Here is a 21153-nt window from a genome sequence, read left to right as displayed (position 1 = left end):
AAACATACCACATTTCAAGTTTTTAAGTTTTAAGCATGTGTAAAACAATGTTTAATTGAAAGATTACTTCAAGATTTTCTTCATGTATTAGAATAACGTATGATATGGGTATCCTTCCGTGACACAAATTAAGAACATGCAGAGCAAAAAGAATATGCTTGATTTGTATGAAGTAAAATAAAAAAATTACAGAGCTCCTAGGAAAAGCAGAAATAGAACGTTCCTGATCAAAGGCAAAAACACATCAAACAGAATGCATAAAAGTTGAAATAAATGAATGCTGAACTCCGAGGAAAATTCAAAAAGGAAAGCAATCAAATGGCAAAATCAAATGATGAAATACATCAAATGATGAAATGCATCAAATGAATAAACAACAACTGTTATATTCCTGTTTTTGTACCTGCATTCTCAAATGCAGAAAAGGGTGGATTTAATCTGGTTTTATAGCGCTAAACCTCTCGCTTGAATGACTGTCGCATCAAATTCCATTTATTTATAACAATGCTTAAAAAACGGACATATTTGGTATAATACCTGTCTTTTTACTAAAATGGTACAGACATTTTCTGATTTTGAAACTGGTGGCTTTAAACTAAACTGGTTTTATAGCTAGCTTAACCTCTCACATGTATAAAATTCGATTATATTGACAACAATGTGTATAAAAAACTTACATTATAGGTGGTTGTTAATCCACTCAAACTTATATGTATTGCATGTGTTCTTAAGTATTGTCTAATTGTTAGGTACGTTAGTGTGTTTTGCCTGTGGTTCTCCTTCACAGTCTGAATGTATTGTCTGTGGTTCTTTAAAGTTATCTGAATGTAAATAGTCTGTGGTTTTTAAAACAGTCTTTGTATTTCTATGGTTGTAAGATACATCTAGTCTTTTTATTGTCTGTGAATCCCATATACAGTCTGTATATGTTTTGTTTATGGTTATGAGATATAGGCAGTTGGTATTGTTTCGAATTCTAGGAACCAGTTTGTATCAGCCGTGGTTCTGAATATTTTTTTGTTTATTTGTATGTACTCAAAACCATTGAAGAATTTATACAGTTGATTACTTAAAACTTGTTTGTTACTCAAAAGACGTTATTTCATAATTTAGGTAATACTTGGAAATTTATTATAAAGTGAAATATCTAATCCCGAAAGACATATGTCGAAAGAGTTGATCTCTTCATACTAGCATTGAGAAAATCAAGTCTTAATTATTCAAAGCAAAAAAATCATAAAGCTACCGTTAGATATTTTTAACTTGTTTGTAGTGAATGGAATCTACACGGTCTTTACTGTCTTTTGATAATACATGTTTGTTCATAACAACACATGTGCACGAGCAAATCTAAGGGTAATTGGGAAACAAATACCAAAAAATAGTCATGCGTTTATTAACTTTATTTGCCGAACATTGATATTCAGTTTTCATGAAGAAAATGTCCTTTGATAATACACTTTTGTTCACAACACACGAACAAATCTATGGACAATGGCGAAAAATACGAAAAACTACAGTCATGCATTTTAACTTATTTGCCGAACATTAATATACAGTTTTATGGAGAAAATATATAGCTAACATGATTTCGTAATAGTTCTTTACAAGTATATATGCCGTATTCATAATTTTCCTGACCGAAGTGGACATACAATTATTAGTTGCTGATAATAAATGGCTATTTATAAAAAAAACTTCTACCATTTGATTGAAAATGTAGTATAGCGATTCAAAAAGTCACAACTATCAATCGATTTGAAGGGAACATACAGCAGATGCAGTTATTCAAAACCTCGCAGAAGTTAAGCTTGAGAGAGGCGATCGATACCAAAGGGACTTACAAACTGAGACGTAGAAAATAAAGGGACAACGCCAGGGATAAAAAAGAAAAAGAACAAATCACAAACACAAACAACAGTTTTAAAAAAAAACCATAAAAAACCTGAAGACTTAGCAACACAAACCACACCAAAAATCTTCACTGAATATATCTTTTTCCGTGGGTGGTTTAGAATTATTGAAGAAAGACTGATATTTGTTAATAATAGAGATACAGATAAAAAGATAAAAAAATATATATGTTGTGGAGTACCAACCAGAAGCCGCAAATATTTAGAGGATTTGGTTTTTAACTGAAGATAGTCATTTTATTTAAGCAAATTGTCGACTCTCTCATATACACAGATCGTTGAATGTTCAAGGCATGATTTAAGCTCAGATCTGGTTGTGATATAAAATTACTTGACATAGATAACTTGCTATCATGAATAAAGATAATTTCACTCTTATGGAATTTAATTAAGTATTACCTCTTACGACTACCACATTTGTTTGTTACTAAATCATTAGCTGGAACAACTTTTCTACGTTTTCTGAGTACTTGATTTTTTAATGGTATATATATTGATTAATTCCTGTTGCATAAAATTGAGAATGGAAATGGGGAATGTGTCAAAGAGACAACAACCCGACCAAATAAAAAACAACAACAGAAGGTCACCAACAGGTCTTCAATGTAGCGAGAAATTCCCGCACCCGGAGGCGTCCTTCAGCTGGCTCCTAAACAAATATATATCAGTCCAGTGATAATGAACGCCATACTAATTTCCGAATTGTACACAAGTAACTAATATTAAAATAATACAAGACTAGCAAAGGCCAGAGGCTCCTGACTTGGGAAAGGCGCAAAAATGCGGCGGGGTTAAACATGTTTGTGAGATCTCAAACCTCCCCTATACATCTAACCAATGTAGAAAAATAAACGCATAACAATACGCACATTAAAAGTTCAAGAGAAGTCCGAGTCTGATGTCAGAAGATGTAACCAAAGAAAATAGACGAAATGACAATAATACATAGATATCAACAGACTACTAGCAGTTAACTGACATGCCAGCTCCAGACTTCAATTAAACTGACTGAAAGATTATGATTTCATCATATGAACATCAGGCACAATCCTTCCCGTTAGGGGTTTAGCATCATACCATCATACCATCATAACATATATGAGAAGAACATAACCCGTGTCATGCTAACAACTGTTTTAGAATAAATGTTCAACGCCCAGCGACGAATATTTCACGCACAGAAGTCAGTAGTAAAATAAGTTAGAAGTTCAACTTGATACGAGTACATTTGTCATGATACATATGAATAACCTTTAAAAAAATATATGGCTAAACTTTGTAATTTGTTAAAACGTACAAGATACAAGATTTGAAGAAGTTTTCAATATATTTTTCTGTTTGTTTGCATTCAGTTATTCTATCAGTAATCATAGAAATGGATGTAGCATTAACAGATTTGCTTGACTAAAAATTAATTTAGCGTCTGTCCGATGTTCAGATTTATAACATATTTTACAATGGAATGAAGAAAATATCTTAATTGCTTATAACACTCTGTTAAATGTTTCGATGAATGATGATACTTTATAAACTATAACATGTCGATCTTAAATGATCTTGAAGTTTGGTGTGCGAACACCAGCTGACATATGATTTACACCTATAATGTTGGACTTTTCAATACCATGTTGAAAACGGGTCAAGTGCTATATGGACAAAAACTGATATAACTGTCGCATAATTGATTAAAAATTACTCCCCAACTTGGAACAAGTGTACCTGCTATTCAAAAAAGGAACACAGTGTGAAACGGCGTATTAAATTGAAGCAATATCGGTTATTCTGAAGACAAATCCTTTCTTGATTTAAATCAATACGACTGAGAGAACAGCCTTTCGTGTAACTGTATATAAACTCCTTAAGATTTAACCTAATTTATTTAATAATAGAGATATAAGTAATGCCAAAACGAATTTACCTTAAAGATAACTACAATTATATTTTGAGCTTGCGTACCTGTTAATTTCAGGCTTTTCATGGGAATATAAGTGAATCTCCAAGTGCATAAAGTATACGCTATAAAAAATCTGATAAAAGAATGATATGCTTAAAGATTATATGGTTAAGATTATGAGAAATTTTAATTTATTGTAATGAGAAAGTTTAATTTATTGTAATATAGGGTTTCAGAAAATGAGTGTAAAATCCATTATCATGTAATATGGTTAAGATTATAAGAAGGTATAGCTTATTGTAATAAAGGGTTTTCAGAATTTATGGATAAATATTTGCAAGAATTTGTATAAACCGCAAAATCCTTCTCACTATACAAATCCTTAACACTGTGTATCTCTCAAATAAACCTATTGTAAAATACGTTCATGCTTCGGTAATGAAACCCACATACAATGCTGAACAAAAAATCTACTACAATATAAATTGCACTACAACATTAGAAAGTTAACATTATGCCAACAGATTATTACATTTCGGTTAGGAGTTTTAGAGTAGATGGTGATAATTACAACGAGTAATATAATGAGCAGATACATGTCCTACAAAAGTAAACACAAAGACAACTTGAAGATACAAATGCAGATAAAGAACTAACGGTTTACGTTTTGTGGATGGTGCCAACATAAACGATACGATAGTTTGTGCAGATTCACAAATTCTGACCATAATCCTGCAATTTGTATTATATCAAATGTACACAAAGGATTGTAGGTGTTGTTTCTCGAATTCTAGCTCATCCTGCCTACTGTACAAATTCTGACCATTATCCTGCAATTTGTATTATATCAAATGTACACAAAGGATTGTAGGTGTTGTTTCTCGAATTCAAGCACATACTGCCTACTGTATAAATGTACATTGATAGATTTCAGTTATACCTAAGTATCTATATAGCTACTGTAGTCGGTAAACTCCCAAACGTGATCCTTTACAATAAAGGTTGTGGTTATCCATGTGAAATTGTTTAACATATAATCCCTTAGTCTAATGATTTTGTATTATCATTGTGGCATATATCAAACTCATTCGTTCAGTGTATACATTCAAGTTTGTGGTTATATGTTTTTTTTATTAAGTTTACCCATTTTAATTCATATTTCATAGTGAGTCTTTCTATGTTGTGATGTCACACTGTTGTTCTGTTAAGGGTTAAGCTTGGTACCTATCAAAAAAATTTAATTCCGCTGTATTTTTTATTCGCCTGTCCTCATTAGGTACCTGATGTTAGGTGGTTGTTGTTTGTTGACGTGGTTCATAAGTGTTTCTCGTTTTTTTTCATTTAGATAAATTCGTTTGTGTTCCCGTTTGAATGGTTCACAATAGTTTGGGCCCTATATAGCTTGCCGTTCGGTGTGAGCAAAAACTCTGTGTTGAAAACCGAACTTTGACTTAAACATGTTATAATTGGTTACTTTTAAAACTTGGGACTTGGATGAAGATTTGTCTAATATCACATCTTGTTATATCTATATATGAAGGATTGTAGATGTTCCTTCTCAAATATCAACACTTACATCCTCCTAATTATAAAAAAAGAAGATATGGCATCGATTGCCAATGAGACAACTCTCCACAAGAGACCAAATCGACACAGAAAATAACAACTAAAGGTCACCATACGGCCTTCAACTATGAGCACAAACCACAGCTTTATAATTTTCCTGGAAATATTTCATATTCATGTTTTTTTTATATGTCTTGTAGTCAGTAAAATATAAAATGTGTATGAAGGATTGTAGATGATCTATCTAAAATATGAACGCTTGCAGCCTACTGCATAAATGTTGATGGAAAGATTTGATCCTTACTAATGTACCTAAGATTTTCTATTTATGTTTGACTGTTCCTCTTATATATTTCGTTCCTCTTTAATATATCTCTTGCAGTTGGGAAAATACCAAATATGTATGAAGCATTGTAGATTTTCCCTCTCAAATATCAACACTTGCAGCCTACTGAATAAATTTTCATGGAGAATTTCAACACATACAGCCTACTTTATAAGTGTCTTTTGGATATATTTCACCCTGACTAAAGTACCTATGCATGTCTAACCACATCTTCCTATATCTACTAACAGTCGATAACATATAAAATGTGCATAAAAGATTGTAGATGTTCCCTCTGGAATAATCTGAATATTTTAGGAAACCACTGACTCTATTTTATGAGCTTCATTTACAATTATTTCAAGATTTTCCAAGTCTCCCTATCATAAGACTGTTTACATTTTCTTATCATCATCATAGACACAATATTTATTTCTTGTCAATAAAGAGATGAGGAATTTCATTATATATACAGAAAAGCAATCACATAGGATTGTTGCTGGAAAAATGATACAAAGTAAAAGTTATAATAAAATTTTAGAACTTTTTATTTCATGAAAATCAAACCTAAATAACATAGAATGAAAGATCCACTAAACTCAATACATTGTACAATTCTAAATATTCCAATACATAAATGCATGAACAACGTTTACACATTCTTAACTACACAATAAAACTGCTTTGATTTGATTTTAAACAGCCAGGAATTTGTTTACTTTCACCTTTTAGATAACATTTTATACATAGAATATAAAATGTATTCATGTAAATGAATTCTATGTTTGTTTCTTTAATGATAACCATTTTCCGAGTAGTAAAAAGTTCATCTTAAATGCATTTTAAATCATTGCACGTCTTCAATATATAAGAACACAGTTCAGTTGTCCTCCACATTACAGATATTTTATCCAAGAACAAATTACAATATTAATTAATTATAACAAAAACACAGATCTAAGCACAGTAAAATAGTCTCCCCTGTTCTGTAAAGAATTCTTGTTTGTATTCTTTCTTAATTGTGTGGCCGGCACTAAATCTTGTTTAACCTACAAAATAATATATGGTTCAGTTGAATATATAGTTAGTCCAATACAATACAGAATTTCAATGCCTCAAACAGTTGTTATTTATTTTCCATCAGTGCAAAAACAGAACATAATCCCAAGATTGTATCAAATTGTAAAATTTGTAATGCAGAAATACAATTCATTTGTGAGACCAATCATTTAAATGAAAAGTTAAAATTATTTTTTTCTTTAGTAATTACTTTACACAGAACCATGACTCAAATGATTTACCTTTTTGTTTTATGAAATGACAATGTGAGAGAAAACAAGGCTTCATCATAACTATTTCTTTTTATCAAGTATTGGTAATAAGAATTTGTTGGTGAATATGTAAACTGTGATGATTAAAATATATAGTGTTGTGATAGACAAACATACTGCAGTGATAGACATACATAGTGTGGTGATAGGTAAACAAGGCATGATGATAGACAATAGTGTGGTGATAGACAAACATATTGAAGTGATAGACAAACAAATTGTGGTGATAGACAAACATAGCGTGGTGACAGACAACACATAGTGTGGTGATAGACAGACATAGTGTCGTGATAGACAATAGTGTGGTGATAGACCACAGTGTGGTGATAGACCACAGTGTGGTGATAGACAAAAATATTGTGGTGATAAATACACAGCCTGTGGTGAATGACTTATGTAGTGTGGTGATTGATTATGTGTGGCGGTAGATATATTATATGTGGCCATAATTATACTATGTGTTGCAGTAGATACATAATATGTGGTGGTATATACATTATGTGTGTGCCAGCAGAAGTATTAAGTAGACATAGTTACAAGTACAATAACACTGAAACAATATATTTTTAAGGTTTACTCATCTTGAATGATAGAATCTTTGACTGACAGTTATAGTATACCATATTTGATACTTTTATTGAAAAGATATCTGACATGATATTTACATAAAATATTGCACGATATGTTGGAGCAGTAATTCTTTAAAAAACATTTCTTTTAAATTATTTCATTTCAACCAGGATTGTTTAATTGCTTATTAACTCTTTACATACATATGTATAATACTTTGCTATTTATCTCTTTACATACATATGTATAATACTTTGCTATTTATCTCTTTACATACATATGTAAAGAGTAAAGTGTCGGTGTTGACATGAATATCAATTATTTGGTCATTTTTTTTTATAAATTTCCTGTTTACAAAACTTTGAATTTTTCGAAAAACTAAGAATTTTCTTATCCCAGGCATGAATTACCTTAGTCGTATTTGGCACAACTTTTGGAATTTGGATCCTCAATGCTCTTCAACTTTGTATTTGTTGGATTTTTAACTATTTTGATATGAGCGTCACTGATGAGTCTTATGTAGAAACGAAACTTGCGTCTGGCGTACTAAATTATAATCCTGGTACCTTTGATAACTATAAGTAATACTTTTAATTTTAATGAAGATTACCTTTTCCTTTTTCTTCTATGTTCTATCTTTCAAAAATCTAGTTTCACTTTTCTGAAGAAAAAAAAATAATAACATTTGAGTCATTTTTAGTTTAAAATCTGAATAAACATAAACAGATTTCTGTACAGAAAGGTGAATTATTATCATGCTCATATCTACTTTTAAAATGATATAAATAGGGCTTAGAAAGGTATACCCAGTGGTGTGATAGAAATAATATATAAATTGAGGTGAAAATATACAGTGAGGTGATTGATCAATAAAGTAAAGGTGTTTAATATGTAGAAATATACATAGAGACTGTGGGGGGTAGATATAGAGAAGGGGTAATAGAAATAGAGAGTGTGTGGTGATTGATATATAAAGTGAGGTGATGGATAAATAAAATGAGGTGATAGGTGTTTAAGATGTGGTCATAAACATAGAGACAATGGGGATAGATATTGAGAGTATGGGGATAGATATAGAGAGTGTGTGGTGATTGATATATAAAATCAGATGATGGATAAATAAAGTAAAGTGATGGGTGTTTGTTATTTGGTCATAAACATAGAGACTATGGGGATAGATATTGAGAGTTTGGGGATAAATATAGAGAGTGTGTGGTGATTGATATATAAAGTGAGGTGATGGATAAATAAAATGAGGTGATAGGTGTTTATTGTGAGGTCATAAACATAAAGACTGTGGGGATAGATATCGAAAGTATTGGGATAGAAATAGAGAGTGTGTGGTGATCATAATATTAAGTGAGGTGATGAATAAATAAAGTAAGGTGATAGGTGTTTAAAATGTGGTTATAAACATAGAGACTGTGGGGATGTATATTGAGAGTATGGGGATAGATATAGAGAGTGTGTGGTGATTGATATTTAAAGTGAGGTGATGGATAAATAAAATGAGGTGATAGGTGTTTAAGATGTTGTCATAAACATAGAGACATTGGGGATAGATATTGAGAGTATGGGGATAGATATTGAGAGTGTGTGGTGATTGATATATAAAGTGAGGTGAGGGATAAATAAAATGAGGTGATAGGTGTTTATGATGTGGTCATACACATAGAGACAATGGGGATAGATATTGAGAGTATTGGGATAGATATAGAGAGTGTGTGGTGATTGATATATAAAATCAGATGATGGATAAATAAAGTAAAGTGATGGGTGTTTGTTATTTGGTCATAAACATAGAGACTATGGGGATAGATATTGAGAGTTTGGGGATAAATATAGAGAGTGTGTGGTGATTGATATATAAAGTGAGGTGATGGATAAATAAAATGAGGTGATAGGTGTTTATTGTGAGGTCATAAACATAAAGACTGTGGGGATAGATATCGAAAGTATTGGGATAGAAATAGAGAGTGTGTGGTGATCATAATATTAAGTGAGGTGATGAATAAATAAAGTAAGGTGATAGGTGTTTAAAATGTGGTTATAAACATAGAGACTGTGGGGATGTATATTGAGAGTATGGGGATAGATATAGAGAGTGTGTGGTGATTGATATTTAAAGTGAGGTGATGGATAAATAAAATGAGGTGATAGGTGTTTAAGATGTTGTCATAAACATAGAGACATTGGGGATAGATATTGAGAGTATGGGGATAGATATTGAGAGTGTGTGGTGATTGATATATAAAGTGAGGTGAGGGATAAATAAAATGAGGTGATAGGTGTTTATGATGTGGTCATACACATAGAGACAATGGGGATAGATATTGAGAGTATTGGGATAGATATAGAGAGTGTGTGGTGATTGATATATAAAATCAGATGATGGATAAATAAAGTAAAGTGATGGGTGTTTGTTATTTGGTCATAAACATAGAGACTATGGGGATAGATATTGAGAGTTTGGGGATAAATATAGAGAGTGTGTGGTGATTGATATATAAAGTGAGGTGATGGATAAATAAAATGAGGTGATAGGTGTTTATTGTGAGGTCATAAACATAAAGACTGTGGGGATAGATATCGAAAGTATTGGGATAGAAATAGAGAGTGTGTGGTGATCATAATATTAAGTGAGGTGATGAATAAATAAAGTAAGGTGATAGGTGTTTAAAATGTGGTTATAAACATAGAGACTGTGGGGATGTATATTGAGAGTATGGGGATAGATATAGAGAGTGTGTGGTGATTGATATATAAAATTAGATGATGGATAAATAAAGTAAAATGATTGGTGTTTGTTATTTGGTCATAAACATAGAGACTATGGGGGTAGATATTGAGAGTTTTGGGATAGAACTAGAGAGTGTGTGGTGATTCATGTATAAAGTGAGGTGATTGATTAAAAAAAGGAAGATGGTAGGTGTTTATGATGTGGTCATAAACATAGAGACTGTGGGAATACATATCGAGAGTACGGGGATATATATAGTAAGTGTGTGGTGATTAATATATAAAGGGAGGTGATGCATAAATAAAGTAAGGTGATAGGTGTTGATAATGTGGTCATAAACATAGAGACTAAAGGTATAGATATTGACAGTGTGGTGAGTGACACAGAGATTATGGGGATACATATAAAGAGTGTGTTGATTGATATATAAAGTGAGGTGATTGATAAATAAAGTGTGGTGATAGGTGTTTATTATGTGAAGATATACTGAGAGACTTTTGGGGTACACAAAAAAGAGTGGGGGATAGATATAGAGAGTGTGTGAGTGGTGATTGATACATATAGTGAGGTGATTGATAAATAAAGTAAGATGATAGTTGTTTATTTTGTGGAGATATACATCATTTGTACATAGAGACTTTTTGGGTAGATATAGAGAGTTGGGGATATATATAGAGTGTGGTGATTGATACATAAAGTGAGGTGATTGATAAATAAAGTTAGGTGATAGGTGTTTATTTTGTGGAGTTATACAGAGAGACGTTTGGGGTATACAAAAAAGAGTGGGGGATAGATATAGAGAGTGTGTGAGTGGTGATTGATACATATAGTGAGGTGATTGATAAATAAAGTAAGATGATAGGTGTTTATTTTGTGGAGATATACAGAGACTGAGAGAGACTTTTGGGGCGCATACAGAGAGTTGGGGATATATATAGAGAGTGTGGTGATTAATATATGAAGTGAGGTGATTGATAAATAAAGTAAGGGGTAGCGTTTTTATTATCCCAAGATATACATAGAGAACATTATGATACTATTATGATATATACATAATGACTGTTAGCATTGGTATGGAGAGTGTAGTGATAGACAATCATAGTATGGGGATAGCTTTTAAGACTGTAGTGATAGATAATCATAGAATGGGGATAGCTATTGAGACTGTAGTGATAGATAATCATTGTATGGGGATAGCTATTGAGACTGTAGTAATAGATAATCATAGTATGGGGATAGCTATTGAGACTGTAGTGATAGATAATCATAGTATGGGGGTTCCTATTGAGACTGTTGTGATATATATGAAGAATGTGGTGCTAAATACAGCGACTGTAGCAATGGAGGAATATATAATTTATAAAGCACCACACTGTATACTGTAAACCAACTTATTTTCGCGGATACTTTATTTCGCGTTTTACCCTTGACCACTTCGCGGGTATTTAATTTCGCGATTATCTGATTTACTTGATGAAGTTTAATAAGGAAAGATCAAAGATTGACATATTCGCGACGATTTATATTCGCGTTATTTTCATGATTTTTTTACCCGCGAAAGTCGCGAAAATAAATCGCTCGCGAAAATTAGTTGGTTTACAGTATATCTTTTTTCAAGTATTATTTTCTAAAAATACTTTACCATCACTATTTCTGAGTGCTGCTTGGTTGTAAATCATTTAACTATTCTTGTTATTTCACTTAAAATTAGATGAACCATTTCCTTTCTTCCATTTTCACCAATGACCTCTAAATCCCTGCAAAATGTTGTTTGGTATTTCTGCAAGAAGAACACAAATATAAATAATGAATTTGATAATTGCTACATAACAAGTATACAAGCTTATACAAACATATCTCAGTGGACATTGCATATCTGCATATCTCCTTCAACTGCAAATTATACAATGACCAGTACATTTCTCTGACTTAGAGAAGATACAACAAGTTATAGTATACAGTCTTCTGAAAAATAGATAAAGAATGATGATAGATATAATCATTGTGTTACTATAAATATGATATGATGGTGATAAATATATATAGATAGGTGATAAGTGTGGACTTAGTTATAGTGGGGTTATGTGTATATACAGTGAGGTAAAGGGTCCACAGAATAGTATTAAGATATATACAGTGTGATGATATATAAACAAAAGGATGATATATATATATATATATATATGGTGATAGATATATAAAGTGTGGTGATAGATATATAAAGTCTTGTGACAGATATATAAAGTGGTGATAGATATATAAAGTGTGGTGATGGATATGTCAAGTTTAATGACAGATATATAAAGTGTGGTGATAGATATACAAAGAGTGGTGACAGATATATAAAGTGTGGTGACAGAAATATAAAGTATGTTGACAGATATATAAAGTGTGGTGACTGGTATATAAAGTTTGGTGACAGATATATAAAGTGTGGTGACAGATATAGAAAGTGTGGTGGCAGATATATAAATTGTGGTGACAGAATATAAAGTGTGGTGACAGATATATAAAGTAGTGATAGATACATAAAGTGTGGTGATTGATATGTCAAGTGTAATGACAGATATATAAAGTGTGGTGATATATATATAAAGTGTGTTGATTGATATATAAAGTGTAAATATAGATATATAAAGTGAGGTGATAGATATATATAGTGAGGTGATTCATATATAAAGTGTGGTGATGGATATGTTAAGTGTTGTGACAGATATATAAGGTGTGGTGACAGATAAATAAAGTAGGTGATAGATATATAGTGACATTATGGATATATAAAGTGTGGTGTTGGATATGTTAAGTATAATGACAGATATATAAAGTTTGGTGACAGATATATAAAGTGTGGTGACAGATATATAAAGTATGGTGATAGATATATAAAGTGTGGTGACAGATATATAAAGTGTGCTGATTGATATATGAAGTGTGCTGATTGATATATAAAGTGTGGTGACAGATATATAAAGTATGGTGATAGATATATAAAGTGTGGTGATAGATATATAAAGTCTTGTGACAGATATATAAAGTGGTGATATATATATAAAGTGTGGTGATAGATATATAAAGTCTTGTGACAGATATATAAAGTGGTGATAGATATATAAAGTGTGGTGATGGATATGTCAAGTGTAATGACAGATATATAAAGTGTGGTGATAGATATACAAAGAGTGGTGACAGATATATAAAGTGTGGTGACAGAAATATAAAGTATGTTGACAGATATATAAAGTGTGGTGACTGGTATATAAAGTTTGGTGACAGATATATAAAGTGTGGTGACAGATATAGAAAGTGTGGTGGCAGATATATAAATTGTGGTGACAGAATATAAAGTGTGGTGACAGATATATAAAGTAGTGATAGATACATAAAGTGTGGTGATTGATATGTCAAGTGTAATGACAGATATATAAAGTGTGGTGATATATATATAAAGTGTGTTGATTGATATATAAAGTGTAAATATAGATATATAAAGTGAGGTGATAGATATATATAGTGAGGTGATTCATATATAAAGTGTGGTGATGGATATGTTAAGTGTTGTGACAGATATATAAGGTGTGGTGACAGATAAATAAAGTAGGTGATAGATATATAGTGACATTATGGATATATAAAGTGTGGTGATGGATATGTTAAGTATAATGACAGATATATAAAGTTTGGTGACAGATATATAAAGTGTGGTGACAGATATATAAAGTATGGTGATAGATATATAAAGTGTGGTGACAGATATATAAAGTGTGCTGATTGATATATAAAGTGTGCTGATTGATATATAAAGTGTGGTGACAGATATATAAAGTATGGTGATAGATATATAAAGTGAGGTGATAGATATATAAAGTCTTGTGACAGATATATAAAGTGGTGATATATATATAAAGTGTGGTGATAGATATATAAAGTCTTGTGACAGATATATAAAGTGGTGATAGATATATAAAGTGTGGTGATGGATATATCAAGTGTAATGAGAGATATATAAAGTGTGGTGATAGATATACAAAGAGTGGTGACAGATATATAAAGTGTGGTGACAGAAATATAAAGTATGTTGACAGATATATAAAGTGTGGTGACTGGTATATAAAGTTTGGTGACAGATATATAAAGTGTGGTGACAGATATAGAAAGTGTGGTGGCAGATATATAAATTGTGGTGACAGAATATAAAGTGTGGTGACAGATATATAAAGTAGTGATAGATACATAAAGTGTGGTGATTGATATGTCAAGTGTAATGACAGATATATAAAGTGTGGTGATATATATATAAAGTGTGTTGATTGATATATAAAGTGTAAATATAGATATATAAAGTGAGGTGATAGATATATATAGTGAGGTGATTCATATATAAAGTGTGGTGATGGATATGTTAAGTGTTGTGACAGATATATAAGGTGTGGTGACAGATAAATAAAGTAGGTGATAGATATATAGTGACATTATGGATATATAAAGTGTGGTGATGGATATGTTAAGTATAATGACAGATATATAAAGTTTGGTGACAGATATATAAAGTGTGGTGACAGATATATAAAGTATGGTGATAGATATATAAAGTGTGGTGACAGATATATAAAGTGTGCTGATTGATATATAAAGTGTGCTGATTGATATATAAAGTGTGGTGACAGATATATAAAGTATGGTGATAGATATATAAAGTGAGGTGATAGATATATAAAGTCTTGTGACAGATATATAAAGTGGTGATATATATATAAAGTGTGGTGATAGATATATAAAGTCTTGTGACAGATATATAAAGTGGTGATAGATATATAAAGTGTGGTGATGGATATGTCAAGTGTAATGACAGATAAATAAAGTGTGGTGATAGATATACAAAGAGTGGTGACAGATATATAAAGTGTGGTGACAGAAATATAAAGTATGTTGACAGATATATATAGTGTGGTGACTGGTATATAAAGTTTGGTGACAGATATATAAAGTGTGGTGACAGATATAGAAAGTGTGGTGGCAGATATATAAATTGTGGTGACAGAATATAAAGTGTGGTGACAGATATATAAAGTAGTGATATATACATAAAGTGTGGTGATGGATATGTCAAGTGTAATGACAGATATATAAAGTGTGGTGATATATATATAAAGTGTGTTGATTGATATATAAAGTGTAAATATAGATATATTAAGTGAGGTGATAGGTATATATATTGAGGTGATTCATATATAAAGTGTGGTGATGGATATGTTAAGTGTTGTGACAGATATATAAGGTGTGGTGACAGATAAATAAAGTGGGTGATAGATATATAGTGATATTATGGATATATAAAGTGTGGTGATGGATATGTTAAGTATAATGACAGATATATAAAGTTTGGTGACAGATATATAAAGCGTGGTGACAGATATATAAAGTATGGTGATAGATATATAAAGTGTGGTGACAGATATATAAAGTGTGCTGATTGATATATAAAGTGTGCTGATTGATATATAAAGTGTGGTGACAGATATATAAAGTATGGTGATAGATATATAAAGTGTGGTGATAGATATATAAAGTCTTGTGACAGATATATAAAGTGGTGACATATATATAAAGTGTGGTGATGGATATGTCAAGTGTAATGACAGATATATAAAGTGTGGTGATAGATATAAAAAGTGGTTACAGATATATAAAGTGTGGTGACAGAAATATAAAGTATGGTGACAGATATATAAAGTGTGGTGACTGGTATATAAAGTTGACAGATATATAAAGTGTGGTGACAGATATAGAAAGTGTGGTGGCAGATATATAAATTGTGGTGACAGAATATAAAGTGTGGTGACAGATATATAAAGTAGTGACAGATATATAAAGTGTGGTGATGGATATGATAGATATATAAAGTGTGGTGATGGATATGTCAAGTGTAATGACAGATATATAAAGTGTGGCGATATATATGTAAAGTGTGTTGATTGATATATAAAGTGTAAATATAGATATATAAAGTGAGGTGATAGATATATATAGTGAGGTGATTCATATATAAAGTGTGGTGATGGATATGTTAAGTGTTGTGACAGATATATAAGGTGTGGTGACAGATATCTAAAGTGGGATATATAGTGACATTATGGATATATAAAGTGTGGTGATGGATATGTTAAGTATAATGACAGATATATAAAGTTTGGTGACAGATATATAAAGTGTGGTGACAGATATATAAAGTATGGTGATAGATATATAAAGTGTGTTGACAGATATATAAAGTGTGCTGATTGCTATATAAAGTGTGGTGACAGATATATTAAGTATGGTGATAGATATATAAAGTGTGGTGATAGATATACAAAGTGTGGTGACAGATATATAAAGTGTGGTGACAGAGTCTGGTGACAGATATATATAAAGTGTGGTGACAGATATATAAAGTGTGGTGATAGATATATAAAGTCTTGTGACAGATATATAAAGTGGTGATAGATATACAAAGTGTGGTGACAGATATATAAAGTGTGGTGACAGAGTCTGGTGACAGATATATATAAAGTGTGGTGACAGATATATAAAGTGTGGTGACAGATATATAAAGTGTGGTGATAGATATATAAAGTGTGTTGATTGATATATAAAGTGTAATTATAGATATATAAAGTGAGGTGATATACAACTCGTCTAAACATCAACCCAACAATGTTAGATCTGTAAATTTGCTTTCGCAAATTTTTGATTCTTCCCTCGCCGGGATTCGAACCCATGCTACTGTGATATCGTGACACCATATCGCCTGCACTGCAGCCGTCCCGCTAGACTGAGGTGATAGATATATATAGTGAGGTGATTGATATATAAAGTGTGGTGATGGATATGTTAAGGGTGGTGACAGTTATATAAGGAGTCGTGACAGATATATAAAGTGGGGTGATAGATATATAGTGACATTATGGATATATAAAGTGTGGTGTTGGATAAACATATAATGACAGATATATATAAAGTGTGGTGACAGATATATAAAGTGCGGTGACAGATATATAAAGTATGGTGATAGATATATAAAGTGTAATGAGAGATATATAAAGTGTGCTGATTGATATATGAAGTGTGGTGACAGATATATTAAGTATGGTGATAGATAAATATAGTGTGATGATAGATATATAAAGTCATGTGACAGATATTTAAAGTGGTGATAGATATATAAAGTGTGGTGATGGATATGTCAAGTGTAATGACAGATATATAAAGTGTGGTGATAGATATACAAAGAGTGGTGACAGATATATAAAGTGTGGTGACAGAAATATAACGTTTGGTGACAGATATCTAAAGAGTGGTGACAGATATAGAAAGTTCAGTGACAGATATATAAAGTGTGGTGGCAGATATATAAAGTGTGGTGACAGATATATAAAGTAGTGATAGATATATAAAGTGTGGAAATGGATATGTCAAGTGTAATGACAGATATATAAAATGTGGTGATAGATATACAAAGTGTGGTGACAGATATATAAAGTGTGGTGACATAGTCTGGTGACAGATATATATTATGTGTGTTGACAGATATATAAAGTCTGGTGACAGATATATAAAGTCTGGTGACAGATATAGAAAGTTTAGTGACAGAAATAGAAAGTGTGGTGGCAGATATATAAAGTGTGGTGGCAGATATATAAAGTATGGTGACAGAATATAAAGTGTGGTGACAGATATATAAAGTGTGGTGACAGAATATAAAGTGTGGTGACAGAATATAAAGTGTGGTGACAGATATATATTAAGTGTGGTGACAGATATATAAAGTGTTGTGACGGAGTCTGGTGACATATATATATATAAAAAGTCTGGTGACAGCTATATAAAGTGTGGTGACAGATATATAAAGTCTGGTGACAGATATATAAAATGTGCATGTGGTGACAGATATATAAAGTGTGGTGACAGATATATAAAGTCTGGTGACATATATATATAAAGTGTGGTGACAGATATATAAAGTATGGTGACATATATATAAAGTCTGGTGAAATATATGATAAAGCATATATAACATGGCAAAATCCGTATCACATGCCGCATCACCCTCGACCAATATCATAAAGTGACAGAAGAGATAAATCATGGTCCTAGATATATAGCAATTATCTATCATATTGAATACACCTTAATTATTGGTAACCCCGCCTGACCCGACTGCATAGAACTTTTGAGGAATATAACAATCATTTTTCCTTTGTGGCTTCAGATAATTTTTTTTACTTCAAAATTTAACTACAACCTGTGTGATATCCAGTAATGGCGGACAAATAGTGATAAGGTACAGTGGCGGATCCAGGGGAGAGTTCAGGGGGGTTGGACCCCCCTTTTTTTAACGATCAATGCATTGGAATGGTGACTTATTTTTTGCTAAAGAATTCCAAATTTTTCTTTACTGGATAATCAGCATAAATTTATTTATTTATTAAACTGTGAAGACAATCAGGTCCTTAATGCTGTTGGTAAATTTATTAAAGTGAATATGAGTTAGTAATTGTATTGTTACTGTATGTAAAATAATGTTTGTATCTATGTATCTATCAAATTAATATTCTTTTTCCTTAATCGTGTATGCTCTGCATGCCCCTTGTGGGCCCTTAATTGGAAATAAAATATGTTCTATAGTTGACCCCCCCCCCCCCCCCCCTTTTTTTTAAATGGCTGGATTCGCCCCTGATAAGGTGTATGAAAAATTACCATGAACATCAAACCACTCTTGTTTTGAGCACTCGTTTTACAAGATTTGTTACATTTTCACCAGTTTCAAGTTTCAAGTCCTATTAACACAAATCTATCTCCACATAGAAGATTTTTTTCAAAAAGTGAAAGTAGAAATTACCGGATCCGCCCAGTTCCGGTCGCGCATGCGCACAAATACGAGGTTACAGTCCGGGTTACAATGTCTTTAACCTTGTATATTATATACCTCCCAGTCATTAGTGTAACCCCTAAAACCCATCAAAAATGTTTAAACAATAACTGACACAACGGTCTGTTAGTGGTGTCAGACCACCAATTACTCCCTCCAAATTATTAAAAGTAAATACTATCCTTACCCTGACACAAAATAGTGCTTTAAATGTCATTGTTTACTTTAATTAACCAACAGAAATGAAACTTTTGGTGTGTGACGGTACTCATTGTTGCCTTGTTAATCCTTCAAACTCAGTGATTTCAGGGGGTTGTTTTAATTTCTTTCTATTTATTCTATCTCCGTTTTAATAACATTTCTTGTAGTTCTGGCCATTTTCTATCCCCCATGTTCATCGGACAACTTTCAGGGAGCCGGTAGCACGACCGGCTGTATGACGTCATTTGTGGGGGATTTTGCGCATTCAAGTTGGCCCATCCCTGAGGGTTCACGCATATTTAGTGATTAGTTAGAAATATGTTCTATGGAGGAATATTCGGAACTCTCTTATTGTTCATTCGGAACATTTGTTCTTCTTATCTGTATTAGCTTCCTGCAATTAAGAGCACCTCCATACGGGGTTTTCAATATATATTTAAAACATGGCAATTAAGAACTTTACACTGATCGCTAACTCACTTATTTGCTATATGATAATAAAATATATAGTTGAAAATCAACTAAATCAAAGTTTCGTTGAGAACAAAACGAAATAGCTATCCAGACGTATAATTTTAAAAGTATATTAATGATTCAAAACATGGACACATATATCTCAGCCCTCCAAAAATTCCCGAGAAATCATAAATGCATGTAATGAGGCATTGCGAACTGGTAAACTAGTATGATACAATGTACATTAATTAATTAATTCATTACGACCGATCACCAATATAGGTGTAACTCTCCCAAGAGATGTATTGAGATTGAGAAATTAATTGACCTAATATAAAACCATTACTGAAGAGGCATAACTTTTGAATTCTAGAAACCACAGATTTCATTTTATCAAAATAAGATAGAGTCACACAAGATAAAAAGGAAATGCATTCTATGATATAACGTAAATGTACACAAATATGATCGTTAATTTAAAAGAAACGGTTATCAATGCAGTACTTAAAATTAATTAATACACAAGAATATCCTTTAAAGATTCCCAACAAAAAAGGTTTAACTGTCTTTGTTAAAATATTTCTTAGAAACAATGAATTTGGGTGTATTGCACAGTTATACAAACAAGATATAAGAGCGCTCATGGGTGGTATATTTTCACCATTACGCACATATCTTCATATTTTTGTCCTATTAATAAAGATCTTCAATAAGTACCAATGGAAAGAAAAATTCAAATTACATTGTCAATATAGAGATGACGGTTTTGTGGTCTTCACAGGCAAAAACGAGCAAGTAGAAGATTTCTTTAACATAGCGTATGACATTGACCCTCTACTTAAGTTTACATGATGAGGTAGTAGTTGGAGGACTTTTGAAAAGGGACCCCTGGTGCATAATGGGCAACAAACATAAGTTACAAAAAACGGTGTAAATTGTTGAGATTTAATCCGGATGTCTGTTGAAGGAACCGCCATAATAATCGAATTATCCTGCTACAGTAACTGATATGATTATATAATATTTGGTAAACTCTTCCTGCCAATGAGAGAACTTTTAAATGAATATGGTGTTGAATATTGAGTCTGAGCAAAGTAAGCTAAATGACCTCAAATTGACCAGTGTCAAATTAATAGCATTTTTTTATACTTAACAACGGAAAACAGACACGATACAAAACAAAACATGCTCCTGATTTCAGACAGGTATAATACATGTGTAAGCAGCAAATTGAATGTATTAGCTGTAT

General features: G+C 31.8%; 1 long non-coding RNA gene across 1 annotated transcript; it reads right to left on the bottom strand.

Moving 5' to 3' along the window:
- Positions 1-6256: 6256 nt before the first annotated feature.
- Positions 6257-19174, bottom strand: LOC134709607 (uncharacterized). The gene is made up of 4 exons (XR_010106001.1): positions 19076-19174; positions 11982-12119; positions 8210-8260; positions 6257-6747 (listed from the first exon to the last, which is right to left on the bottom strand). It is a non-coding gene; the product is annotated as an uncharacterized LOC134709607 (long non-coding RNA).
- Positions 19175-21153: the final 1979 nt, after the last annotated feature.

The sequence above is a fragment of the Mytilus trossulus genome, chromosome 3, assembly GCF_036588685.1.
Source record: "Mytilus trossulus isolate FHL-02 chromosome 3, PNRI_Mtr1.1.1.hap1, whole genome shotgun sequence".
Classification (NCBI taxonomy): domain Eukaryota; kingdom Metazoa; phylum Mollusca; class Bivalvia; order Mytilida; family Mytilidae; genus Mytilus; species Mytilus trossulus.
Note: the sequence above shows the minus strand (reverse complement) of the source record. Positions and strands in the feature narration are given on the sequence as shown.